The sequence below is a fragment of the Aulonocara stuartgranti genome (assembly GCF_965226115.1).
Source record: "Aulonocara stuartgranti genome assembly, chromosome: 22".
NCBI lineage: Eukaryota > Metazoa > Chordata > Actinopteri > Cichliformes > Cichlidae > Aulonocara > Aulonocara stuartgranti.
The window spans coordinates 34,977,559-34,989,238 of record NC_138957.1 but is presented as its reverse complement, the minus strand read 5'-3'; the positions used below and the strand labels follow the sequence as shown (position 1 = coordinate 34,989,238).

The following is an 11,680-nucleotide window of genomic DNA, read 5'->3' as shown; positions in this document are numbered from 1 at the left end:
TTCTTATTTAATATAGATATTTTTTTATTCTTTAAAACTTTAAACAAACTTTAAACTTTAAACAAAGCAATGAAAAATGAGAGAAGAAATTAGATTTTTTTTTTTTTAAAGCTACAGAGTGCAGACTGAAAGTAAGACCAGCATGAAAGTCACAGTTAGTCAGGTCAGGACTGGGGACACTGGTCTCTCATCAGTGGCTCTGAGACCACAGTGTGGGAGCCCTGGGTGGCCTCACAGGTCACAGAGCCCACCTTCATCCAGTGGTCTGCAGGGAGCCTCAGGGTGCTGCTCCAGCTGTAGAGGCCGTCGTTCTCCTGCACCACGGGGCTCCTGCTCTCCTCCCAGCTGATGCTGCCACTGCCATCCACCTTCCAGGACAGACTCCAGTCTGAGGGGAAGCCCTTGTTGGCCACACACATGACTGTAGCCTTCCCCTGTTTCAGCTCCTCACTGGAGGGACCCAGCACCTTCAGGGCGGGGCGGGCATCACCTAGGAAACACCAATCAGCTTAGAGGACAGGAACCACAATTTGAATTTCTCCGTTAAGAAGTTTCTGTCAGGTGTTTTTTCTGCTCCACCAGTCATTCACTCACACATTGTTTCACTTCCCTTTAAGAAACCTCTCATGCATATCAGCACAGAGAGAATCATCACACAGTTTGAGCTGAAATATGTTCAAACTACACTGGAAATAAAAAAACAAAAAAACAAAACAAAGATGTGTCAACAATTTTAAAAGATGTTAAGCTTCCACATCATCAGTTCTTCATAATAAACAGCTTGTTCTGGATAAGAAAGTCAATACCACTACTTACCTCATGTGTTTTTTTTTATTGCTTACATTGTTTTAAATGATATGATACAATAAGAACACCAGAGATCTTTATCTTCACTCTGTGCAGTTTAACTTTTTTCATTGGAAATTGTCCTGAGTGTCTGAATAATCATTTCCAAAGCTGACTTTGTTTCTTAGGACAGAATTTATGAATAAAATAATTAATCAGTTACACAAAAAGTTTCCTAACCTTTCATATTAAATGAAATTAAAGAAAAGAAAAGAAAATTACGTTAAAAAAAAAAGCTCCAAGTCTGACTTACTTCCAACATCCAGTCTGGTTCCTCCACCGAACGTGTACCACAGTGATACAAACTCATTGAGGCGCCGTACAAAAACCTCTGACTGTAGAGAGACACGGCTCTCTGACTCTGTCAGACTGGATTAAAACTAAAAGCTCTCTAGACTTAACCAGATGTATGTATATGTAAAATATCCTCAAGTCCACTCTGATGTTTTATATTGTGTTTAATATTCATTTTAACATTTATTCTGAAGCTAACTTTGTTTCTTCATGAAAATTTATCTAAAAACTATTTTCCTGAGGTTTTTTTAGGCGCATTGAACAGAAAAGTTAAGATAATCAAAAGAAAGAAATTTGCTAAAGTAAATGAGGTTTAAGTTTGACTTACTTCCAACTTGCAGTCTGGTTCCTCCACCAAAAGTCCACCACAGTGATACAAACTCATTGAGGCGCCGTACAAAAACCTCTGACTGTAGAGAGACACGGCTCTCTGTGTGACTGAACTAAACCTACAAGCCCTCAAAATACAACTTTATCATCAGAACTACAAATAATAATGAATAATATGAAACATCCCAGATTTTCATTGGAAATTGTCCTGAGTGTCTGAATATTCATTTCCAAAGCTGACTTTGTTTCTTAGGACAAAATTTATGAATAAAATAATTAATCAGTTACATAAAAAGTTTCCTAGCCTTTCATATTAAATGAAATTAAAGAAAAGAAAATTACATTTAAAAAAAAAAAAGCTCTACGGCTGACTTACGTCCAACATCCAGTCTGGTTCCTCCACCGAACGTGTACCACAGTGATACAAACTCATTGAGGCGCCGTACAAAAACCTCTGACTGTAGAGAGACACGGCTCTCTGACTCTGAAACAAACAAACTCAACAATATGAATTCTTTAAATCATAATTTCATAACATATTAATATTATAATTTTTACATAAAAAACAACGAAACACAATAAAACTATATTCCAATAATCCAATTTGGTCATTTACATTTTACAACTGTTAAGATACATCACTTTAATGCTTCCACCTTCTTTATCATAACTCTAAACATTAAATTTAATTTTCAAGCTACAATCACAAAACTTAAAACTCATCAGGTAAATCCTCACAAATGCATCAAAACAGTTTTATGTTCTCTCACAAACACTTAGTGTCTTCAGATCGCGCACAGAACCAGTTAAAATGATAATACTGCTGAGCATCGCACACTACGTCACAAAACAGAGCATGAAACTCAGGTCTTTCCAGTCTCACAGTTTGTCCTGTTATTCTACAAAACATATAAAATGTCAACCTAAAACAGATGATGATTCTGAGCAGGGCCGTGCAGAGATGCTGGAAGGGACGGGTGCTCAAAGTTCAAAAGGGGCACATGGAACCAGGCTGAATAACAACAACACTGTTGCTGTTGAGGGGTTGCTGCTGCTCCTGCTGCAGATAGTGATGGAGGTCTGTGTTGCTTTGAGACTGTAGACAGTAAAAAGTCCACAGCAGAGATGGTAGCTGATTAAAGAAGTGTTATGAGATGATAATAAAATGCAAAGATTGGTGAAAGTGCTCGGAAGCATTAAACAACAAAACTGTGGGAAATAAACTCGGCTCTGCCTGTGAGTCACTCTTCCATCTCCTCATCTCATCTGTCACTCTCCACTTGCTGTACATCTCAGAACAGGGCACACTCTGGTGTTTCATTAATCTATTATTTAATTATCCATACTTAAAAGCTCATGCACCTAATCCAAAATAAAGTAATGATAGAAAAATGTTATAGAACCAAAGCATTGTGTTTATTATTGCTATACAACAACTGGTACAGGCGTTATTGTTACTTGTTGTGACGGAGTTACACCGTCCCGGGCCGCAGACAGCTGATCTGGGCGCATACACGCACCACCACCATTAGTTTCTACAATTACCGTGGCTGCGCGTCTTTTCGTCGACCGGGCAGATAAACAAAAGGGGTGAGAGGTATATTTTGAGCAGTGCAGAGGGTGGCCAACATATTTTCCCACTTACCTTTAATAAAGCCGGTCGCGGAGACTAGCTGTGATCGCCGATTATACGGGGGTTATGCAAGCCGATGGTATGGTGTTCTCGGGTTCAAATAGTGGGTTCGCGCGCGCTTGAAAGGTCACGTGAACTGCATTATTTTTTTTGTTTGTTTTTTTGTTGTTGTGAAACACTGTAGGCTGCCTGGAATTGGCCATAAATGTCTGTATATACATATATGTATTGTAGGAATACAGCTGGAAATAAGCTGAGGGGGAAAGATTGTTTGGTAAAAGAAATAATAAAGAGATGACTATTATGCCTAGTGGGAGGGGCCATGGGGTATAAAAGAAGGCTGTCAGGGCCTACCTGGGTTCTTTCAGTGAGATGTTACAGAGAGGGTAACATGCAGACTGTGTTTTGTATATAGATGTTTGTTTTGTGTTGACTTAAGTTAGTTTCCTATTTTCTTTGTAAATAATCTTTTGTGCACCTGGGAGGCCGGCAGAATAAATTATCCACACTGAATGCTTCCTGACTACGCCTGCATTTGTTCGGGAGAAGTTTAGGAGAGGACCCCGCGACATATGGTGTCAGAAGTGGGATTGCTAGTCGGAAGAGGAAAACGCGCCTCCCAGTTAAGCGCACAGGGCTGCGGTCCCAGCAGCATGAGCTTCCAGTGGAGAAGACAGCAGAGGAGCTGGCATGGGACACAGTGCCGGCGTCGTCTTCTTCAGCAGAGGAGGAGGAGGAGGTTTCCGGCAGGATTGGTCCAGAATTGCCTACAGCTTCGACCTCAGCACGTGACCCAAATGGAGAGCTGATTGCAATGATGAGGGACTTCCTGGCGGGACAGCAAAGGAGAGAGGAGGTTTTTTTGGCAGAACTCAGGGGGCTGAGGACTGTTTCCCCTCCCAACGCTCAGCTGCATTCAGATTTTGCTGGTCAGCAAAGTCCAGCCCAAGCACCAGCCGGAGCAAGCACCACAGCAGCAATGGCCACGCCAAGCACCGCAACAGCAAGCAGCCCCAGAATGGTACTGCCTACACCTGCACGTCAAAGAGGATACCGGGATCCCCCAGAGGAGCTTCCCTCTCGTCAGTCACAAGCAGTGACCAACAGCCTCGACCAGTCAGTCTCAGAGTGGATGCGATCTGTTGGGCCAAAAATTCCACCCTATCAGATGGGGGAAGACATTGAGAACTATTTGTTGCGTTTTGAGCGAGTTGCCAAAACCTGTAGATGGCCAGAGAGTGAATGGGCCTGTCGTCTGGTTCCACTGCTATTGGGGAAGGCGTTGGAGGCCTACACTGCAATGGATGAAGAAAGAGCCCATCGTTATGAAGATTTAAAAGCGGCGTTGCTAACCAAATTTGACATTTCCCCTGAGACGTATCGGCAGAGGTTCCGGTCCAATACAGTTCCACCTGGTGAGATCCCCACTGAGACCTATTATCGCCTGAAGGGCCTCTATCGGCGCTGGATCCGACCAGCATACTAAAGAAGAGATGGGAGAAGCTATCATCTTGGAGCAGTTAATCCAGGTACTTCCAGGGGAGGTCAGGACCTGGGTGAGGGAGCATGAGCCAGCAGATGGACTGACCGCTACTAAGCTGGTGTCACAGTACTTCAATGCGCGTAAAGGAGCACCACCTGCACGCTCATCTGGGATGCCACAGCGACCACCACTCCCATCATCGGGTCTTCTGAAAAGGGAGAGCAACCCAGAGCCACAAGAAAACCCCAAGGCATCAAACTTACGAGGAGCGGGTAAGGACTTTCTTTGTTATTATTGCCAGCAGCCAGGTCATAAAGCCTCGGTATGCCCTATCCGGAAGGCTAAAGTCACTGGTGCCTGCTATGCACCCCGGCTGGAGATGGAGCCCACAAGGGTCCAGCCAGTGGATGTGCAACGCTATAAAAAAGTAAAGGTCAATGGTCTGCAGGCTACTGCTTTGCTGGACACTGGTAGTTTTATGTCTTTAATTAAGCATAGTTTGGTACCAGTGAACAGTGTGGACTATAGCAGACAGGAAGAAGTTTTATGTGTGCATGGCGATAAACATCCATACCCAAAAGTGGAGGTAACAGTGACTATTAATGAACAGCCATACCTGTTGTCAGTTGGGGTGGTACAGAACTTGCCTGTAGAGGTTATTCTGGGGATGGACTTGCCTGTACTCATGGACTTGCTGCAAGAAAAAGAAGAACAGTGGACAGAGACTGATGTGGGGGATAAGGGGAATGCTAAATTAAACGTGTCTGGCCCAGTGGTCACTAGAGCCCAAATGAAGGCTGGATGCCAACCCTTGCCAGACTTTGACAGTAGTCTGTGCGAGGGTGGCACTAATGGGCCAAGAAAATCCCGCCGCCAACGCCGCATTGAGAAGCAGCTATGGTCAAAGGGGCCGGACACTAAGAGCATGAAATGGGATGTACCAGAAAATATCACTTTGTTGCAAAGGGAGGATGAAACGTTGAAAGTTTTCTTTGCTAATGTGACTGAAGGGGGAACTGGGAAATGGGGAGGGAAAGAGAAGTTCATTGTTGACAAAAATGTGTTGTATGCAGTTGACGGTGACCACCAACGGCTTGTGATACCTTCTAGTTGTAGACCCCTCATTATGCAATTAGCACATACCCTCCCCTGGGCAGGTCATCTGCGTCGCCAAAAAACCTATATGTGAGTTAGCTCACGTTTCTTTTGGCCATCAATGTACACAGACATACAAAAATATTGCCGTACATGCCCTACCTGCCAGAAAACTTGTCCAGCTTGCAAGTCAGACAGGGCCCTGCCACAGCCACTTCCGGTCATCTCCACCCCCTTCCGTAGGATAGCTATGGACATTGTGGGTCCTCTGGTAAAAAGTAGTCGGGGTCATCAGTACATTTTGGTGGTGTGTGATTATGCGACTCATTTCCCAGAAGCGTTCCCCCTGCGTGCGCTCATGGCACCCAATGTTCTGCGTGCACTGGTACAGCTGTTCTCCCGGGTGGGGATACCAGATGAGATTTTGACCGACCAAGGGACTAACTTTACCTCTAGGTTGATGCAGCTCTTCCACAACCAGCTAGGCATCTCTGCCATCAGGACGTCACCCTACCATACACAGACAGATGGGTTAGTGGAGAGGTTCAACCAAACTCTGAAGAGGATGCTGCAGAAGTTTGTGTCAGACACTGGGAAAGACTGGGACCAGTGGCTACCCTTCCTGCTGTTTGTGTACAGAGAAGTTCCCCAGGCTTCCACTGGTTTCTCACCATTCGAGCTACTCTATGGTTGGGATGTGCAGGGGCCATTGGATCTCCTCCGGAAGGGTTGGGAGTCTCCTGCTTCTGCTCCAAATGATAAAGGAGTGGTGCAATTTGTGCTGGAAATGAGAGATCGGTTGGGGAGATACCATGAAGAGGCCGAGGTCAACCTGCGAGACGCTCAACGAAGCCAGAAGACCTGGTATGACCAACAGGCCCGGCAACGTGAATTTCAACCTGGTCAAAAGGTGTTGTTACTTCTCCCGTCAGCCAACAGTAAACTTCTGGCGAAATGGCAAGGGCCATACACAGTTCTTCGCAGAGTGGGGCCAGTGACCTATGAGATTCATCATCCTGAAAAGAGGAAACCGAAGCAGACTTACCATGTGAATCTCCTGAAAGAATGGGAAGAGCGTGCCCACCAGGCCCCTGCGAAAGCTCTGATGGCAAGTGAAGTGCCAAGAGAAGGGAAGACAGAACCCGAGCAGGGAGCCGATACGATGTCTCCGGTGCTGACTCATCTTACCCCACAGCAGGCTGCTGAGCTATTCCAAGTCCTTTGGGAGACTTCATCTCTGTGTTCAGTTAACCCCGGCAGGACCACCCTTGTCGAACATGTGATACACCTAAAGGATGGACATCCCATCCGCCAACGTCCATACCGGGTTCCACAACACCTAGTGGATAAACTGCGACAGGAGGTGGAGAAGATGCTGGAGCTTGGGGTGATAGAGCCGTCCTGCTCAGAGTGGTGTAGCCCGGTGGTCATCATCTTCAAAGATGGCTCCCTACGCATCTGCATTGATTTCCGGAAGCTTAATTCCATTTCAGAGTTTGATGCCTACCCCATGCCTCGAACCGAGGATTTGCTGGAGAAGATCGGAGCGGCCAGGTACATCACCACCTTGGATCTTTGCAAAGGTTACTGGCAAGTGCCACTGGAGGAGTCTTCTCGACCGTACACCGCCTTCAGGACACCTGCCGGCCTGTTCCAGTTCACGGTGATGCCATTTGGCCTACATGGGGCACCGGCCACCTTCCAAAGGCTGATGGACAAATTACTACAGGACTTTAATAGACAGTAATATATGATGAGTAATAATTTAAAAAATCCATACACATAAAACACACACACACACACACATACGGTGACATTTTATACCTTCTCCAGAATTCTGTATATACTACGGCCACAAGTTTTCATCATGATGCTGATCCAGAATCCTTCCCTTATTATTTAATTCTAGTGCTATAAGTGTCATGGTCCTGGGTCATGTGACCCAGTGTTTTGTGTTAATTATTATTATCTTATGCTTTAGGTTATTCTGGTTATGTCTTTTGCTATGATTTCTAGTTCCTAGGTTTGGTTCCCATGCTCCCTCTGTTCCAGTTCAGTCAGGTCTCTGTGTAAAGCCCGTGGCTGTGTCCCAATTCAGGGTCTGCAAGCTTGAAGTACGCGCACTACGTGTACTGCGTACGGTGCGTACTATGAGTACGAGATTGTGCGGAAGTGAGAGGCTTGTGAAATGGGACGGTCTAGCCTGCGTCGCGCTGTTCAGGTTGCCTAGCAACCATGATGCTAACCGCGAGAAACATTTCATACAGCTTTGTGTGACAGAAATGAAGGAGAAAAAATGTCTTGTTGGTCATTCATTTTTGTCATGACATCACTTTGATTAGTTGAGTATCTGAGGACTGGAAATATATATATATATATATATATATGTGTGTGTGTGTGTGTATATATATACATATATTACAGCAGTGAGCTTGAACTTGAAAGATTCAAGTTGCAGTTTATATTTTCTATCACCTTAAATCTTCACTCAAAAGTGTATATACAGATGTATTATACATAAGAGACAAATATTGTTCGTTTAATATGTTGGCATTATTACATTTGGCTCAATGCTTACATACATGTGTGAAAAGGAAAATGTACGAGCTGTGAAAACTGTGTCTGATAAAATGAAGAGTAGACTGATATAGTAAATATTCCTTTATTGGGTGAGAAAATCAGACCATGTCATAACTGCTTTAAGTCATACAGAATAGATATCAGAGCCTTAAACAGGCTGACGTCTGCTAAATGGGTCAAACTGGGCAGAAAGTCTACAAACACATAACATCCTTATAGAATATGATGTAACACTATAGATCAACTTAGCTCAGAATATATAAAGCATATAAACAATTACAGCAATATGATGCAACACACACAGCAGCTGCTGTAAGATTAGCATTTTGTCATGTTTGAAATATTAATCTAATATAATGTGTTTCTGGCACTTCTCCCCCTGCAAATTTGTGTCTTTGTCTCATTTTCTCTGTATCTCTTTGTACAACTTTATAGTGACAAAAAAAGGCTTTCTATTCTAACTTGCATGTTTCTGTCAGTCAGATGATTTCCATAGAGAAGCACTTTGCATCAGCAGCACCATGCTCCAGTGCTCTGGGAGAGTTTATAGTCCTGAGAGTTGAACACTGGATGACTGACAGCTGTCCTTCATCACAACAGAAGCCACAGAAATCCTCCTCATCAAAAACATGACTTTGATCTGCGTCCTCATCTGGACTCTCCTCTGCTGCTGCTTCACAGGTAAAGTCCAGAGAATCAAACTCCTCTCCTCTATCAACATCTGTCCCTCTGAAATGAAGCCCACAAAACCATGAAGCTGCTTTATGTTTTTGTCTCTGTGTCCTCAGAATCCAGAGGACAGATCACAGTGACTCAGCCTGGAGCAGTGAGCTCTGCTGTGGGAGGATCTGTGAGCATCAAGTGTACGACCAGTCAGGATGTTTATGTTTATAGCAACAATCAGCGTTTAGCCTGGTACCAACAGAAAGATGGAGGAGTTCCTAAACTGCTCATTTACTCTGCTAGCACTCGATATTCAGGGATTCCAGCTCGTTTTACAGGCAGTGGATCAAACTCTGACTTCACTCTGACCATCAGTGGAGTCCAGGCTGAAGATGCAGCAGTTTATTACTGTCAGAGTTTTCACTATCCTAACAGTCAGCGTGTGTTCACACAGTGAAAAACAGTCGTACAAAAACCTCCCTCAGTCAGACTGAACAGAAACTGAAGTGACTGCTGCAGCTGGAAGATACTGCAGAGACTGATACAGTTCACTGAGGACACACACACACACACACACACACACACACACACACACACACACACACACACACACACACACTGTAGATCTCTTAAACAAATACCATCATTTTTTGCACAGCAAGGAAAAGTTGGAGAAAGTCTCGAGAAACAATCTCTCATCTTGCAAAAATTATTTCTCTGAAACGAAGCTGACAAAACCATGATGTGTACGATTATGATAAAGAAAGCTGAGCAGTGTATTGAAAAAAGCTTGGCTATGACCTTTGAGCTCAGCTTGAAAATAGATCTGTGAAGGCTCTCAGTCATCCAGGTGCTCGTACTCTAAGGAGCCACCAAACCTACAAAATGTCTTTGGGGCAAGACTTCGTTCCCTCTCACCTACTCGAGGATGACAGTGTGGAAATAAGTGTGCAGTCAGTTATTAATACTCGTCTTCTATCTGGGTGTTGTTGGGTCTGTGTTTCCACAAGCCCCGCTGGTTTAGAGACTTATTCATCATGAAGAAAACGAGACAGTCAGCGATCGATCGATTTATTTGCAATGGAGGCCTCGTCGGTGTCTACCACAAAATGACCCCAACGACGGCCTCCGCTTGCTGCCTTTTATTGGGAATTGTGTGTGTGTGTGTGTGTGTGTGTGTGTGTGTGTCTGTAAGCTGGTGCCAGGAGTCCAGCGGTCCACCTAAACAAAAGGCTCTTATACTTAAACAGATACAGAGTAGGTGTCCTCCCATACTATATAAAGAAGGTACGACCTCACTCATGACCTTAGGATGTGTGTGCATGCCAGAACACTCTGGAAGAGTCTTTGCAGACTACCAAGGATCAGACCTCTATCATTATACAATTGATACCTCTAAGCATATATGATTATATGATAGAGCCCCTTTTTATGGCCTCTATCAACCCTCATCGCCTCACTTCAGGCATTCTTCCTGTGGGGGGAATACTTATGACTCCTCTATTGTCCTTTTTATCTCTGCAGAAAACCTTTCTCAGAAAGGGTATTGGATCCAGTTGTTTTACTGCTGTTATGATCCCACCTGTTGAATCACTTTAGCAGTCTTGTAGAAGTGGTCATGATGCAAATGACAACAACAATGACACAAAGGAAGACCCTCTTCAGATTGTCAAAGTATGCTTAGCACAGTGACACAGCATTAGGTGATGTTCATAGGAAATTGCCGTCGGTCATTCCCCATCACCACCCTAGCTTCTGGTTTCTGTGCTGCTCACAGAATCATGATGTCATCATTGAACTCCCTCTGTGCTGTCGATTGGAGCTTGGCACGCTCCCCTCACCCTCAGATGCCCGTCTGTAGTATTTTTTCTCTCTTACTTTCTTTGCTAAATGTACCTGTATATTGTTTATATGATCTAAATATATTAACAATGAACAATTTCTTTTTGTTCTCAGATCAAATAAAACAATTCCATCTCAAATACTTTTTTTCCACATAATGAAAGTATTTGTGTAGAAATTAAAACTCTTTGCAAGTAAATTATTGTTTTATCATATATCCTGCGTAATTTAAAATACGAAAATATTAAAACCATACTAAATATAGAAGAATGTATTAAAACTATCACAGTAAAGCTCCTGTTAAGTAAAGGTGGTATGAATAATTTGTTTTACAGAGACGAGTAAAACTTTGATTTTCAAGTCCTTTCACTCTAATTACCACTGGAGCAAAGCTAAGTTAGAAAATTTAAATGTAATGCAGGGTTGTAGAGTGCAACCAATTTGGTCGCAAGTGCAATTAAAAATAATCTCAAGTCGCAGCGGTACGACCAACTATTCGAGTAAAAAATAAATAAATAAAATACTCTCTGCAACTCTGAAACTCTCCCTGTGGTCAACAACCGACACACATTATGCTCCTATCGTGGTCTAAACCAATCAGAGATAATCAGGGGTGGGACCTCTCTGATTGGTCGTAGTTCAGATATTCATGTAGTCCGTCTGTACGTTTGAAAGTACAGGCAGATAGAGAGAGGTGAGTAGCTTGAATAAAGCGACATTGATTCATTAAATCCTAAATCGAGTTTTAAAAATAAATATATTTTCCCAGAAACGCCGGAATCTCAGGTTAAAGATCACAAAAGTATTTTATCAACCACCAAACAGTAAATGAGAGCAGGTAAACGGATTCCACACAAAGACACACAGCGTAAACACACAGAGGGACCCGACGCATCAGAATCAGCTTTCTCTGC

At 43.5% G+C, this 11,680-nt stretch overlaps 1 long non-coding RNA gene across 1 annotated transcript; it reads right to left on the bottom strand.

Moving 5' to 3' along the window:
* LOC309699565 lies at positions 1–1,840 on the bottom strand. Its single transcript, XR_014274388.1, has 2 exons — positions 1,100–1,840; positions 1–490 (listed from the first exon to the last, which is right to left on the bottom strand). It is a non-coding gene; the product is annotated as an uncharacterized lncRNA (long non-coding RNA).
* Between the last annotated feature and the right edge of the window lie 9,840 nt (positions 1,841–11,680).